The 16142-nt window shown below is 42.0% G+C and overlaps 1 long non-coding RNA gene across 1 annotated transcript; it reads right to left on the bottom strand.

The window, feature by feature from the left end:
• Positions 1 to 1408: 1408 nt before the first annotated feature.
• LOC309389259 lies at positions 1409 to 16125 on the bottom strand. The gene is made up of 3 exons (XR_014174919.1): positions 16022 to 16125; positions 2722 to 2781; positions 1409 to 1815 (listed from the first exon to the last, which is right to left on the bottom strand). It is a non-coding gene; the product is annotated as an uncharacterized lncRNA (long non-coding RNA).
• Between the last annotated feature and the right edge of the window lie 17 nt (positions 16126 to 16142).

Genomic DNA, 16142 nt, shown 5'->3' with positions numbered 1-16142 from the left:
TGATGGACATTTAAACAATTATAGTCAAATGAAAATGGAGGTATGATGATGGTAACATGTATAAATATCTGAGTTAAAATATTTAAGTTAATATGAATTATGCTTGATGACTGTGGAAGAGATGCACGAAAGCCTTTTGTAACCAACTGATACACTTTCTACAGTATGTAAAGAAGGAAGATTTTATGTGTTGTGTTTGTTTTGAAAATTAAAAATAAAATAAAAAACTTTTAGAAAAAAAACTTGCACACTTCAATGCCAGAGTTCTTGAACCAACATGACTGGAGGAGGAATTCTGGGAGTTGAAGTCCAAAAGTCTTAAAGCTGTCAGGTTTGAACACCCCTGGTTTTTTTTTTCTAAAGGGTTAGGGGTGCAAGGGTCTTGTAACTTGATAGCTTTAAGACTTGCGTGCTTCAAATGCCAGAATTTCTGAGCCAACATTTTGGTTGCTAAGCAAGAGCATTGTTAAGTGAGTTTCACCATATTTTACAATTTGGCCACGCCCACCCAGTCACATGGCTGCCAAGCCATTCCCACCCGGCCACATGGCTGGCAAGCCACTCCCACAAAGCAGACCACACCTACAGAAGAGGTTCTAAAATTTTTTGAAACCCACCACTGGGTTACATATACATTTTCTTAACATTTGAAAAGAGTTTACTCATCTGGTTTAAGGACAGCCAAGGGTTCTTAAGTGTTTGTGTGAGAATAACGATGTCTACATGGTCATAGACCCTGCTTGGAATGTGCAATCCAATACTTTCCATGTTTGGTTTCAATGTGGATTCTCCACATTGCCACAAACATTCACTTTTCACCTTGATTTTTTTCAGGATCAAAATGTCATTCATCTCGGATACATAATACAGCCACACACAGAAAGACATAGACCCACAGGGACACACCCCCATCCACTGTTGTCTGAATACAAAAATCTAACCTTTTGCTTATGATCCATAATGCACATTGATTTTACCAAGCTGCATAATGTAGATAAATATCTTCTTTTGCTTTATGAGGCTAACCTTGTTCTTCCTTGTGTATTTTGGAAAACCAAAGAAAGTGAAGTAGAGGACAGAGACCTCAAGGGAAGAGAACAAGGATTATCTTTCCAAAAATAGCAAATGTGGCTTCAACAATATCGCAAGCCTGAGCCACTTTCAGCAAGGCCTGCCTAGATCTGCAATCACAACACACTCTTAGCTAACTCCAGCCTTTAACCTTAATAAAGAGGATAGACTCCTCAATTAGATCAGCTACAAACCACAAATGAATCCACTGACTATTAAGATGAGAAAAAAGCAACAGTGATAAAATTCATTTTTTGGGGGGGATTTTTGTAACATCAACATTTATTTGGTGTGCAGCAATTGTTCTTATCAATCTGTCAACACAGAGAAGTCTTTGTAGCATCATTTTGCAATGGAAGAAATTGTTTCTGATCTTTGCTTGTATGTCTGTTTATTCAAAAAGCCGCCATTCCAACTTTAATTGCTCAAGCTGGTTTACACCACAGTAGATTTAGATAGTTCCCACTTCAAAAACTGCACCACCAGTTTGATCAGTAACTGGATTATTGATCAAAATGGTAAGCTTTGATTGGTAAGCAAGATTGTGCTGTTGAACCTAATAAAAAACCTTTGCTTTTGTTATAAACAAAGCAAGCATTTTGGCGGAGTCCCTTGTGGTTTAGATTCTTTCTCCTGCTGGCATCTACAGACTAGCACTGTTATGTGTTCTGGGTTTTGCGTGTGTGTCTGTTCTGTTCTTCTTAACTTTTTTCTTCTTCTTCTCTGCTTTTTGCATCTGAGGTCCTGTGGGGAGACAAAAAAGTGGACAGTATTTTTTCCCCAAACTGCTTCTTACACATAGTAGTAACCCCCTAATACTTTTTAAAGCTAAAATATTTTCTCACTGTTTCTTTTGTCTCGGTCGTACATCTGCAGCTCTCTATCTGACCACAAAAACTGTTTCTAGTCACTTCCGTCCCACAACTTTCTGCTTATCTAAGAGCGCAACACTAAAGCCTGCAGATGTCCTTGCCCTGTTGCTGGGGTGATGGAACCGGTTCTTGTCCTGCAGGGTGCATCATGTGCCAATGTGTTCCTCCAGCTAGTTTTCCCATTGCTGAGCAACTTCTGAATTGCTGGTAATCACACTTCTGCTTTCCAAGTGGAGCAGACAGCTTGTTCTTTAAGGTGACCTGCACAGGCCCTGGATTAAACTATAAACCTGTGTCTTTGCGTGCCATATCCCACAACCTTTTCCCTCATAGTTAACAGCACAGAATACTGCTGGCAGTGACAGCATGTAAGAACTGTACAGTGCTTTCAAGACCATGAAGCATGTTCTCCTCAATTGCTTTTAATTCTAACAACAATTCTGCAAGGCATGCAAAAATTATCATGCCCTAGATTTCAAAGAGGGAGTCCAAACCTGAGACACAAATATGCATGCAAATACAGAAATAAGGATACGCTAAGGCTATTTCTAATAAAGCACCAGGAATAAAAATAAAGAGCAATCTTATCACCAGTCCATACGTTTTAGCTGCATTACATGGAAGAATCTGAAATAGCCCAGCTCAGCCATTTAAGTAGTAGTAAAAACAACTTGAAATACATACAATTAAAAAAAATAAAACATACTGTTGAAAGAACAATATAGTTTGCGGGAGTAAAGCAGATGTTTTTTAAAAAAGACATTTAAAATGGGCTTACATATTTAGTAGTAAGGTTTATAAATCAGTCCCACTCAGGTTGACTCTGGGCAGCATAAAGCTTAAAAACAATAACACAACACAAAGCGTGGTAAATATAACCACTGAATACTAACAGATATTGCAAATTAGCAAATGTACAGAAAGGAGAGATAGAAATCTATAGTTTTTTAAAAGAAAATATTACTATTTCTTTTTACTGTACTATAATTTTTAGAGATTTAAATGTTTGTTAAATTTGATATCTTTAATTTCCTTTTATAACTGTGCGCATATATAAGGAAATTAAAAAATAGATGAATATTTATATATATGTATGTATGCGTACACCCCTCCCCCCTCAAACATATGCATGCACATTAAGTAGCAATACAGTGGGTATCTTTTTATAATACTATCTGGGTAAACTATTCCCATCCTGATGGCTTATGCAGAACAAGATAGAGGAAAAAAAACCTACAGCAGATTAAAAACCACAGCAGTGAGTACATGCCAATCAATGTACCCTGTTTCCCTGAAAATAAGACCTCCATCGGGCTTTTGAGCGCATGCGCTAAAATAAACCCTCCCCCAAAAATAAGCCCTCCCCCAAAAATAAGCCCTCCCCAAAACTATTGCAATACAGCAGCCATGAGATGCCCATGCTTGCCACCTCCTGCACCTCAAAAATAATAAGATAATAAGGGTAAGCACTTATTTCGGGGGAGGGGAAAAAAAGAATATAAGACCCTGTCTTTTTTTTGGGAAAACATGGTATTATCACCAATAGTATAATAGAATAATAATTTAAAAAAAACTTTTAACTGCTGCGTGGAAAGCAGAGACAAGATGCTGTGTGTCCTTCTGGGAAAAGTGAGGGCCTGAACTTCCATGAAAATACAAAGCGCAACTACGCTTTTTCTCCATGGCCATTGTTGTCATGTCCTTTGGCCATAGCATGAAAACAAACTCTGGCTGTACCTGCCTTCAAATGAAATGGCTGATATCAGTGTGAGACTGAGACTCTGAGGCTCAAATCAAATCTTTTCTGCTTGGTGTGTTATAAGTTCATAAAATGCCTATCTTAACCCAGCTGGTGTTTCACTCCTACGCCCCTCCAGGGCAAAAAGAGGAAGAATTCATAAAAAGAAGTGCTAAAATACATTATGCACTCTTTAATAAATAAATACCTAATTGCAAATATTTTTCAAAATGCCCATCTGAGGCAACTCCAGGTCACACGAAGTCTGGATATTTCACAGAATGTTCTGTTGCAGCCTCCCAGAGAAGCAGGGAAGTATGCTTTGCATAGTTTTTTGGAAGCTTCTAAAAAGAAGACCGGGGGGCCTCTCACATGACTTCCAGAGGAAGCCTGGTGTGTTACCAAACATGACATGGCGTGCCACCTGTGAAATGCAAGTCATAGGTTCGCCATCATGGTCTTAGGGAGGATAAGTTTGCGCCACGGGGCCTGATTGTAATAGAATGTTTGAAGAGCTGGGGGACTTAGAATTAAATGTTTCTTCAGCCATGAAGCTAACGGAATAATCTATGGCCAGATGCCATCTTTTCAGCTAAATTTACTGCCCATGGAATAAAAAAGGAAGATGGACTTTTCCTTAAGTGTCACACTTATTTTATCCATCCTGGCTCCTGGAGCCCCAAATGAGCTCTTGAGGACAGAAAAATCCTTCCCTGCCTATTAGATCTGTTTTATTGCAGCAGGAAGTAGGGTGGCAAAATACTTTTACATTAATATTTAGCTATATTATGGTTACTTTTTCTGGCTTGTTTCTATGCTACACTATGAATACTTCACGACAGCAGGGAGTTACAGGTAGTAGTCCTCAACGTAGCGGCCACTCGTTGAACGACCATAGTTACAACACGGAATGTGTGGTACGTCTGACCAGTCCTTGAAGATCCAGCTGTTCCAGCAGCTGTGGTCATGTGACCATGATCTGCGTGCTTCGCAATGGGGTTGCACTTACAGCATCCCAGAGTCACTGTTGGGGGAAATATGCTGATTCTGTAAACTGCTTAGAGAGTGCTGTAAGGCATTGTGAAGTGGTATATAAGTCTAAGTGCTATTACTATTGTTATCACCATTTGCAACCTTGTTTGCAAGTTGCTCCGGTAAGTCACTTGCATTCTCACTCACCAGGCAACAGCCACTTACCTGCCTGCCGGTGTGCTTGCAACTCACCTGGAACCCATTTAACAATAGAAAAGGGGAATGTTGGGATTGCTATCACTAAGTGATATGGTCATATGACACCATACTTTATGACTGAATCACTTAGTAACTGCAATCATATTCCCAATTATCTTAGTTAAGAGAAGACTACCTTTACAGAATGTATCAAGGCTTTGTTCCTTTTTGGTGGTTATCCCACATTTTGCTGGTGCCCAAGTTATATTCCATTATCATCATTTCAATGATATACAGGATGCAAGACAGGGGTGGGTTCCTGCTGGTTCTAACCAGTTCGCTAGGAACCGCTCCGCCCCCTCGCTCACTAACTCCTGCCCATCCGGAGACCACTCGTTCACTCGCTCAGCCCCATCCATCGGAAACCGCTCGATCGCGCGCTCCCCTGTCCATCCCAGTGGTGGGTTCCTGCCGGATCGCACCAGATCGCGCGCTCCCTTTCGGCGCTAAACCCGGAAGTACGTTCTTGCTCCGCCCCTGGCGACGGGACGACGCTTGCCTGCGCTCCACCAGCTCGGCTGGGACCGGAGACGTTTCCTCAGCGGAGCGGAGCGCCTGAAAGGGACGCAGGCTCAGCCTGCCAGGCTGCCACTGCTCCACTGAAGACATTGCTGAGCAGAGAAACGTCTGCGTTCCCAGCCGAGCTGGTGGAGCGCAGGCAAGCGTTGTCCCATTGCCAGGGGTGGGGCAAGAACGTACTTCCGGGTTTAGCGCCGAAAGGGAGCGCGCAATCCGGCAGGAACCCACCACTGGTCCATCCGCACTATGCTAGCCCTGGCCACCGCTCACTGATTGGCTGGAGTCGCCCTGCCCGCCTCTAATAGCCCGTTCAAAAGCGCAGCGCAACAGCCCACTTACCTCTTTTCAAAAGAGTCTTTTTTCAAAAGAGTCCTTTGAAAAGAGTCCTTACCTGTTTGGCTATGGTGTAGTTGATGGTTTTATTTTAATGTATTGTGGGTATAATATTTTTTGATGGTTTTATTTTAATGTATTGTGGATATAATATTTTTGATGGTTTTATTTTAATGTATTGTGAGTAGAATATTTTTTGATGGTTTTATTTTAATGTATTGTGGGTAGAATATTTTTTGATGGTTTTATTTTAATGTATTGTGGGTAGAATATTTTTTTAAATGGTCTGTCTTTTAAAAAAAATATTCTATCCACAATAAATTAAAATAAAACCATTAAGAATATTCTATCCACAATACTTTTAAAAGTATTGTGGATAGAATATTTTTGATGGTTTTATTTTAATGTATTGTGGATAGAATATTTTTGATGGTTTTATTTGCATGTACTTTGGGAGATTTTTCACTAGAGAAATAAACACAAAATCTCGCAAAGCTGCCTTGCACCAACCTGGCCATAGAAAAGCAGCCACTTTTGAGACACATTAAAATTAGAACATTTTTTTTTTCTATGGGCAGGCCAGGTTGGTGCAAGGCAGCTTTGTGAGATTTTGTGTGTTTCTGTGTGATACCTGGTTGTTGAGGTAATTGTGAGGTGGTTGCTTCTTGCAGCAATAACCAATTTACTCCATGGCTGTCTTCATATGTTGAGTTCTGCTGTTTTGTGAGCTCCTACAGCTTGATGGGTTTTGCTGGTTTCTGATTGCCCTGTTTTTGTTTTCCTGTTTTCCTGCATTACTCTTGGTCCCTATTCTTTTGTCTTTCCTATCCTGGGGATTAGTTCTGCCAGGAAACAGAAAAGGGGAGGCAGGCAATCTATTTGTCTTAATGGGTGTATTTAAAATTTACCTTTCAGATGGTGTTTTGTCTTGTGGTTTCTGGTTCTGTGAACTTCTTGGCACTGTCCTTTATAACTTTCCACAATGCCTTGATAGCTTTTATTCCAGTGGCTTTGTCTTTCCTGTCCTTAGGGTTAGGGGAAAAGCTGGTTTCATCTGCAGTCTTTTGGGGGAAAACTGCTATTCTTTTGGTGTTTTCCTGGCACTGTCATAGTTTGGGTGTGTGTGTGTAATCTCCTGCAGTTATCTACACATTAATAATGATCAAGTACTAATAATATTTCCTTATACATTTTAGTGACCTTTCCTTACATAATTGGTGTTTTCTTTCATACTTTTAGATTTCTAATTTCTGTTTCTGTTAGTTAGCCATTGGTAAAACAAACCCTATGTGAAAAAATATTCGAAGATGCCTTGATTTTAATTGTCAATTTATTCATTCTCGCACATTCTAACATTTATTCATTTTCATATCTTTGTTTTTCCACTGTTGTGCAAACAAAAGTCCAGCAGCTGCTAACATGTATAAAATTAAATATGTATTGTATTCCCTTTGAAATACCCAACAAAATATTTCTGGTTTTAAATCCATATCTTACTTTACAATTGCTTCTAACCACTAACTCTTGAATAGCTACTTGGACTGATCTAAGTACTGAACCTGATTCATATATTCCTGTTTCTTGAACTGAGAACTAAATTTCAGAAAAAGAAATCTGTATTGCTCTGTGAATCTACCTATGACATTCATTATTGAGCTAACTTCTTAGATGAAAGACTATATCTTTCCTGTTTGTTGGGGGACATCCTTCCTGAAAAGACTGTACACTGTTGGGTGAAAACAGAGGTCCCTTCTGTCACCTGTAGTCCTCAGCTTACAATCACAATCGAGTCCAATATTGTTTTATTTCTTTTGCAGTTAGTATTATTTAACAGAATGACGAAGAGGCAAGAGAGTATGACCTCTTCTTCTCCAAAAAAACAAGGGACGAGGAATCAGCTGATCCACAACAGTCACCAGCACCAGCACCAGGACCAACACCAACACCAGCACCAGCACCAGCACCACCAGTATGACCACTTCCACAACTTGAGGTTGGAGAAAGCAGCAAGTCCATCTCCTCCACTGAACTTCCACAACTTCCTGACTGCTGGAGTTTGCAGCAATACAGAAACTTCCAGGAGAAATATGAGCAGTATCCGACAAAAAGTTAGGTTGTGAGTACTGTGCAAAACCCATGTTCTCATTAGAGAAAGGTATTCATGTTTCTAGAGAGTGGAAACATTTCCAGGTTGTGCCAGCAGGGAAAACTAAGGAGACAGAACAAGCATCGCTCAGAAAAAAATTAAAGGAATATGTTCAATCAAAAGCACACCTTCTTTGTTTAGAGAGCAGTAAACAACGGGAACAGGATGCTTTAACCAAAGCCGTAGATAAGTCAACTGAGAAACATTTATCCAGTACTTGCAAAATATTTTCTACTGTTTACAATCTGGCACAAAGTTGCAATCCATTCTCAGACGTCGAAGTGAAAGTAAATTTGCTAACTACGGTTGGAGTAGACGTGGGAATTGGCTTGCATTCACGGAGATCCGCGGTGAAAATAGTTGAATTCATTGTGACCAATATCAAAACTACTGTGTTTTCTAGGATGATTGCAAAGAATCTAAAGGTGTGCCTAATAATCGATGAAGCCTCAACCTTTCAATGAAAACAGTTCTGATAGTTTTTGTTAAAGTTGAGGATCCAGAATGCCCAGCAACCATTTTCATTGGAATTAGAGAAACAAGATGCGGAGACCATATGTTCTGCAGCGATGGGAAGCTTGCGTAAAGTTGGGTTTACCCCCAAATATCTGCAGAAGAATTTAATAGCTTTCTGCTCCGATGGTGCCAACGCTATGCTTGAGAGAAAATCAACACCAGAATCGTTCAAGACTTCCCAAACATATAAAGATATAAAGCAACTCAGACACTTCAAGATCTTCCTTGATAAAGTACACACCACCTTCCATAAATCCTGCAAGAGCCAGAATGACCTTTTCCAAATATCTGAACAATTGGGCATTGAAATTGTGAAGACTGGCAGAGGTTTGGGACCAAGATGGGCTGCCTGTAGTTTAAGGGCAACCATGGCTGTGTGGCATGCTTATCCAACGCTACATCAGTTTTTTCTGGGCAATGAAAGATTCCCAGGCATGGCTTCCCGTTTTGAAAATCTAAATTTTTTGAAGGATTTGGCCCTCATGATCGACCTTCTAAATGAGATTTCTCTTCTGTCAAATGCCCTGCAGGGGAGAGACACACATATCATGAAGGCCGAAAAGTTAGTATTGCAAACAATGAAAGCTTTTGAAGTGTTTAGACAGAGAAAGGGCACATATGAAAACAACATTGATGCAATGCTAAAAACACAACCCTTCAAAAACATAAATTTAGCTCCAAATCAACGATTTGTTGCCCTTCCTCATGAAAACCTTTAGGCAAGCATCATCACCAATTTGAAGAAAAGGCTGATGGATTGCGACCATCTAAAAACAGGTAGCCAATTGCCAGCCACAAACAAGTTACACTTTATCACATATTTGGAGCCAGATTACTGGAACATTGAAGATGTAGTCATTCCATGGGTAGAAGCAGAGGCAGCATTGGTTGAATTTGGTGAAATTTTTAATTATGAAATTAATTTGAATGACTACAGAGATTTTTTGGAAAATGTGCTCAAAAGTCCAAACAAGTACAAAATTCCTGATGGTGTCAGAAAAGCTAGAGATATTGTCAGGACAATTGCTGTTAGTTCAGCAGAGGCGGAAAGGGGGTTCTCAAAAATGAACCTCATATGTTCAGAGCAAAGAACCCGCCTAATTGTTCCAAACGTAAGTAGTCGGGTTCCTTACCGACTGCCTTGAAAGAGGCGGTGGTGAGGCCCCTGCTCAAGAGGCCTTCACTTGACCCAACGGAGCTAGCTAATTACCGTCCAGTCTCCAACCTCCCCTTTTTAGCGAAGGTTGTTGAGAATGTGGTGGCGCAGCAATTTCCACGTCGCCTCGACGAATCCGTATATCTAGACCCACGCCAGTCCGGCTTCCGACCCGGGCACAGCACCGAGACAGCCTTGGTCGCGTTGGTGGATGATCTCTGGAGGGCCAGAGATAGAGGTTGCTCCTCTATCCTGGTCCTATTAGACCTCTCAGCGGCTTTTGATACCATCGACCATGGTATCCTACTGCGCCGGCTGGAGGGGATGGGAGTCGGAGGCACCGTTTTAGGGTGGTTCGGCTCCTACCTCTCCGGCCGGATGCAATATGTGTTGACTGGGGGGCAGAGGTCGACCTCGAGGCCACTCTCTTGTGGGGTGCCGCAGGGGTCGGTCCTCTCGCCCCTTTTGTTCAACGCATATGTGAAGCCGCTGGGTGAGATCATCCGTGGTTTTGGGGTTGAGTACCATCTGTACGCTGATGATACTCAGTTGTACATCTCAACCCCAAGCCACCCCAACGAGGCTGTCGAAGTGATGTCCCGGTGTTTGGAAGCTGTCGGGGTCTGGATGGGGGACAACAGACTCAAACTCAACCCCTCCAAGACTGAGTGGCTGTGGCTACCGGCACCTCGGTTCAGCCAGCTAATTCCATCACTAGCCATAGGGGGCGAACAATTGCCCCCTGTGGAACGGGCGCGCAATTTGGGCGTCCTCCTAGATGCCTGGCTGTCAATGGATGACCATGTGGCAGCCGTGGCAAGGGGGGCGTTCCACCAGGTTCGCCTGGTGCGCCAATTGCGCCCCCTTCTGGACCGTGATGCCCTACGCACAGTCACTCATGCACTGGTGACGTCTCGCCTGGACTACTGTAACGCTCTCTACATGGGGCTTCCCTTGGGACGTGCCCGAAGACTGCAGCTAGTCCCGAACGCAGCCGCGCGGGTAGTCATGGGGAGTACTAGGTACTCCCACGTAACACCTCTCCTGCGCGAGCTGCACTGGCTGCCTGTAGTCTTTCGGGTGCGTTTCAAGGTTCTGATCACCATCTTTAAAGCGCTCCATGGCATAGGGCCTAGTTACCTGCGGGATCGCATCCTCCCACATACATCCCTGCGGCCAATTCGCTCTCACAGGGAGGGCCTTCTCCTGGTGCCGTCCACGAGGCAATGCCAACGGGCGACACCGAGGAGTAGGGCCTTCTCTGTGATGGGCCCAACCCTCTGGAATGACCTCCCCCCCGACATTAGAACCACTACTGACCTCCGCTCCTTCCGACAGAAACTGAAGACACACCTGTTCCGACTGACTGGTCTGGCATAATTTATAACATCTACCTCCTGGCATACACATTCTTACTGGTTTTTAGAGGGATAGTGCTTTAAATTCAACCTGATATGACATTGGGATTTTAAACTTTTGTATCGATTTATTTATTTAGCTGTACAGTTTGACATATTTTATCCTCCTCTCATACATGTATTTATGTAGTTATTACTATGTTTTAATTTGTTTTATTTTGATACGGACTGTACACCGCCCCGAGTCCCTTTCGGGAGAGGGGGCGGTATATAAACGCTAATAATAAAATAAATAAATAAATAAATAAATCTGATGATGATAAGTGTTGTTGGCATACCTGTTGAGAGATGGGACCCAATTCCTGCAGTGAAAAAGTGGCTTAGAGCGCACCATCACACGGCTGATGATCCATGAATAAAGACCAAGAAAGCTGCAAATGAGGAGTCTGGAAGCGTAAGAACAATATGGAAATATTAACAACCAGAAAACTAATAACACAAGTAAGTACTTGAGTGTATCTCTTTCATTGTGTTATTCTTATGTAAGGTGTAAGTGCATGCAATTAAAGTCTTCCTTTCTGTGTCTCTTCTTTGTGCAGGTCATTGGAGCAAGGTGGTGAGATAGTGGTGCAGAAGACCGGCAAGGCAATCATCCTTCCTCTGTAAGTAGCTGTCTTTATTGCTTTGTGTGCTGGGGTTCATCCTTAATATAGTAGTGCAAGAAATTAAAGTCTTCCTTTCTGTGTCTCTTCTTTGTGCATGCCATTCATTGGAGCAAGTGTGGTTTAGTGATGTAGAATACCAGCAAGGCCAGTCATCCTTCCTCTGTAAGTAGCTGTCTTTATTGTTTTGTGTGCTGGTTTCATCCTAATGTAGTGCATGCAATTAAAGTCTTCCTTTCTGTGTCTCTTCTTTGTGCAGGCCATTCATTGGAGCAAGGTGGTGTTGAAGACGCAGAAAAGGACAGTAATCTTCTTTTTCTATTATTTTGTGTGCTTGTTTCATCCTAATGCAGTGCATGCAATTAAAGTCTTCCTTTCTGTGTCTCTTCTTTGTGCAGGTTATTAGAGCAAGGTGGTGAGGTGGTGGTGCAGAAGACTGGCAAGGCAGTCATCTTCCCTCTGTAAGTAGCTGTCTTTATTGTTTTGTGTGCTGGTTTCATCCTAATGCAGTGCATGCAATGGAAGAGTCCATTTCTGTGTCTCTTCTTTGTGCAAGCAATTCATTGGAGTCAGTGATACTGAAAACTGGCAAGGACAGTCATCTTCCTTCTGTAAGTAACTCTTTTATTGTTTTGTGTACTTATTTTAATCTTATTTAAGTAGTAAGTGCACAAAATAATAAATTTTCTTTTTTATATCTTTTTGTAGTTCATCCATTGGGGCAAATAATTCAGTGACACTCCCACCTGGTCACATGGCTGCCAAGCCACTCCCACCCGGTCACATGGTTGGCCACATGGCTGCCAAGCCACTCCCACCCAGTAACATGATGGCCAAGCCACTCTCACCTGGTCACATGGCCAGCAAGCCACTCCCACCCAGTCACATGGCCAGCAAGCCACTCCCACAAAGCAGGCCACACCTACAGAAGAGGTTCCAAACATTTTTGAAACCCACCACTGATGCAAGATCAACATGCATCTCCACACTTTGGTCATAAGTAACAAATTTCTTGCATTAATGTATGGCACTGAAAAGCAAGGTGCTAAAATCCAGCGAAAAGGCAAGCCAGAAAGCTATCTCATACAGATCATACAGATTAACAGTGTTGGAAGGGACCTTGTAGATCATAAAGTCCAACTCCCTGCCCAAGCAGGAGACCTTACACCATTTCTGACAAATATCTCCAAGAACTTGGTGAAAGGATAGGCTATATATAGAAATAGGAATCAGCTAGCAAAATTCTGGCCCCTCGTCTAATGTATGAAATACATTCCACCCTTTCTTCCAGTCAATAGTTTGAATGCACATCCCAGTTTCCTACTTCCAGATCCCAGTGTTTTAGCAGCCGTGGCAAGGGGGGCGTTCCACCAGGTTCGCCTGGTGCGCCAATTGCGCCCCCTACTGGACCGGAGTGCCCTGCGCACGGTCACTCATGCGCTGGTGACGTCTCGCCTGGACTACTGCAATGCTCTCTACATGGGGCTTCCCTTGGGACGCATCCGGAGACTGCAGCTAGTTCAGAACGCAGCCGCGCGGGTTATTATGGGGAGTACACGTTACTCCCACGTAACACCTCTCCTGCGCGAGCTGCACTGGCTACCTGTGGCCTTCCGGGTGCGTTTCAAGGTATTGATCACCATCTTTAAAGCGCTCCATGGCACAGGACCTAGTTATCTGCAGGATCGCATCCTACCACACTCGTCCCTGCGACCTATCCGCTCACACAGGGAGGGGCTCCTCCTGGGGCCGTCCGCCAGCGGGCGACACCTAGGAGTAGGTCCTTCTCTGTGATGGGCCCAACCCTCTGGAACGACCTCCCCCCTGATATTCGAACTACCACTGACCTCCGTTCCTTCCGTCAAAAGTTAAAGACTCACCTATTTCAATCAGCTGGCTTGGCACTTTCTTAGTTTTACCTCCCGGGGATTTATTTTAATTGGGTTTGGGGTTTTAATTGGGATGTTTTTAGGTATTTATTTCTTGTACAGTCTATCTCCCCCTCTAATGTATTTTAAATGTATTTTATTGTTATGTCTGTATTTTATGCACTGACTGTACACCGCCCCGAGTCCCTTTTTGGGAGAGGGGGCGGTTTAAAAATCTAAGAAATAAATAAATAAAATAAATATGACATATTCTGTTTTTCTCCTTTCCTACTGTTTTAACATCAAACTTAAACAAGAATTCTGGATAATTCAAAAGCTAGTTGATCCTATTAAAGCACTGCCTAATTGGATGTATTAAAACCAGGAACTTTAGAAGAACATTAAAAAAAGATGACACAAAACCTTGCTTTTTTGCACAATGCCTTTGGACATGGGAAAAAAGGATTAGAGGCTGTGGTAGAAAAGCTTAGGAAAAAGGAATGTCATGGCAAAGTAGGAGAATTGGGAGGATAATTGGGGTAATAAGCATTTTCTGAATGCTCTCACAAATTATATTTGCATGAATATCTTGAGCTAATGTAGATTTTTTTGAGGAAAAAAACCATTTTTTCATGTTTCATCCTAAAAGGTATTGTGCTTTGACCCAAAATAATACAAAATCCAGCAGTTTCTAACCTTAAGTGACAGCAAATGATTGACCTTGTCTGAGCTTGGAATTTAAATAGGTTTGAGCTGGTTAATACTTACCTAGACAGGGAAGTTGAAAAACATCCATGAACAAATCAATTCCATTGTATTTCCAGGAAAAGTACAAATGTTATGCATTTGTTACAAGAATCATATTCAACTAAGAGAAAACTTTATTTTTAACATTAGCTAAAATAATTGACTGGTAATTTATTAACAGAAGGAAAGAGAAATACTCCTTCAAGGTTATTATATAAATTATAAAATCAGCCTACACCAAATAAGGTTGTATGCTCCTTTTATTGTTTACATTTCATCAGTAATTTATAAAAAGCAACAGAAGAGTGAGTTTTTGGTCCATTGTTCTGCTTGGTGGGAGGGACGCGGTGGCTCAGTGGCTAAGACGCTGAGCTTATCGATCAGAAAAGTTGGCAGTTCGGCCAATCCCTAGCTCCGTGTAACGGAATGAGCTCCCATTACTTGTCCCAGCTTCTGCCAACCTAGCAGTTTGAAAGCATGTAAAAATGCAAGTAGAAAATAGGAACCAACTTTGGTAGGAAGGTAACAGCATTGTGTTTAGTCATGCTGGCCACATGACCACGGAGATGTCTTCGGACTGTGCTGGCTCTTCGGCTTTGAAACAGAGATGAGCAGTGCCCCCTAGAATCAGGAACGACTAGCACATATGTGTGAGGGGAACCTTTACCTTTACCTCTGCTTGGTGGCCATCAAACATATTTGAATGTATTACTGTAACACAATCTGTTTTTTTACCATATTGTACTTTGAATTGTGTGCTGCCAAATCGTGGATAGATTGATAGATTGAGCGGCACATAAATACTGTTAAATAAACAAATAACCTGGATCCACCAAAGTAGGAACAAAAAAACCCTTTCTCCAGGAATGTTTACATATTTACATGCATGATTGTGAGATGGGCAGCTACAGTATACAAATGTGATGAATGCATAAAAGTGATCTATGCTAAGTTTTAAGTGTCCCTCATGCACTACCTGGAATCTCACCTGTGACATCTGTACAAGTGATCGAACACCACGGGAGTAACCCTTCAAATTTGGGTGGAATATGAGATGCATATGAGATGAATATGAATATGAGATGCATAAATGCATATTTTTAGACATTTATTTTGTTAAAAAAATCAATCAATTATCTCTTACCAAGTTTTAAGATAATTGTCACTTTTTTTTATTGTGAGCACACCAGCCCACATTAAAAATGAAATTGTGTTCTCTGCTCTCAAGAGCAAGTGTAATATATAAAGGTAAAGGTTCCCCTCGCACAAAAGTGCTAGTCGTTCCAGACTCTACAGGATGGTGCTCATCTCCGTTTCAAAACCGAAGAGCCAGTGCTGTCCGAAGCTGTCTCCGTAGTCATGTGTCTGGCATGACTAAACACCAAAGGTGCATGGAACACTGTTACCTTCCACCAAAGGGGCACCCTATTTTTCTACTTGCATTTTTACATGCTTTTGAACTGCTAGGTTGGCAGAAGACATAAATATATACCTGCAGTTCCCACCACTGACACACAGATACGGTACACACACACACACAAACACACACACACACACATACATATACATTAATCACTGTCCATTTTGACAAACCTTTTTTTAGGACTTTTTTTAATGGGAGAGTTCAAACAGATCTCATCCTTGCCACCCTGACCTTCTGTAATTTTCCCTATGCAAAAAACAACAACAAACAACACATGTTGCACAACATCTCATTGTCCACAATTCTGATACCAGGAGGAGTCTTAACATGCATGCGTATAAATATCAGACCGCTAGGGGGCGATCAAGAAAGCGGTTCCTACTCTTTTTCCTTCCCGGCCAATCTTCCCGCAGCTGCTGTTATCTCTAGGTGGGCGATTGAAACCTTCACGTGCTCGGCCAATCTCTCTCTCTCTCTCTCTCTCTCAACGGCTTTACGCTCAG

Source organism: Natrix helvetica (assembly GCF_964273705.1).
Source record: "Natrix helvetica genome assembly, chromosome: 3".
In the NCBI taxonomy this organism is placed as follows: domain Eukaryota; kingdom Metazoa; phylum Chordata; class Lepidosauria; order Squamata; family Natricidae; genus Natrix; species Natrix helvetica.
This window is presented reverse-complemented; position numbering and strand designations above follow the sequence as displayed.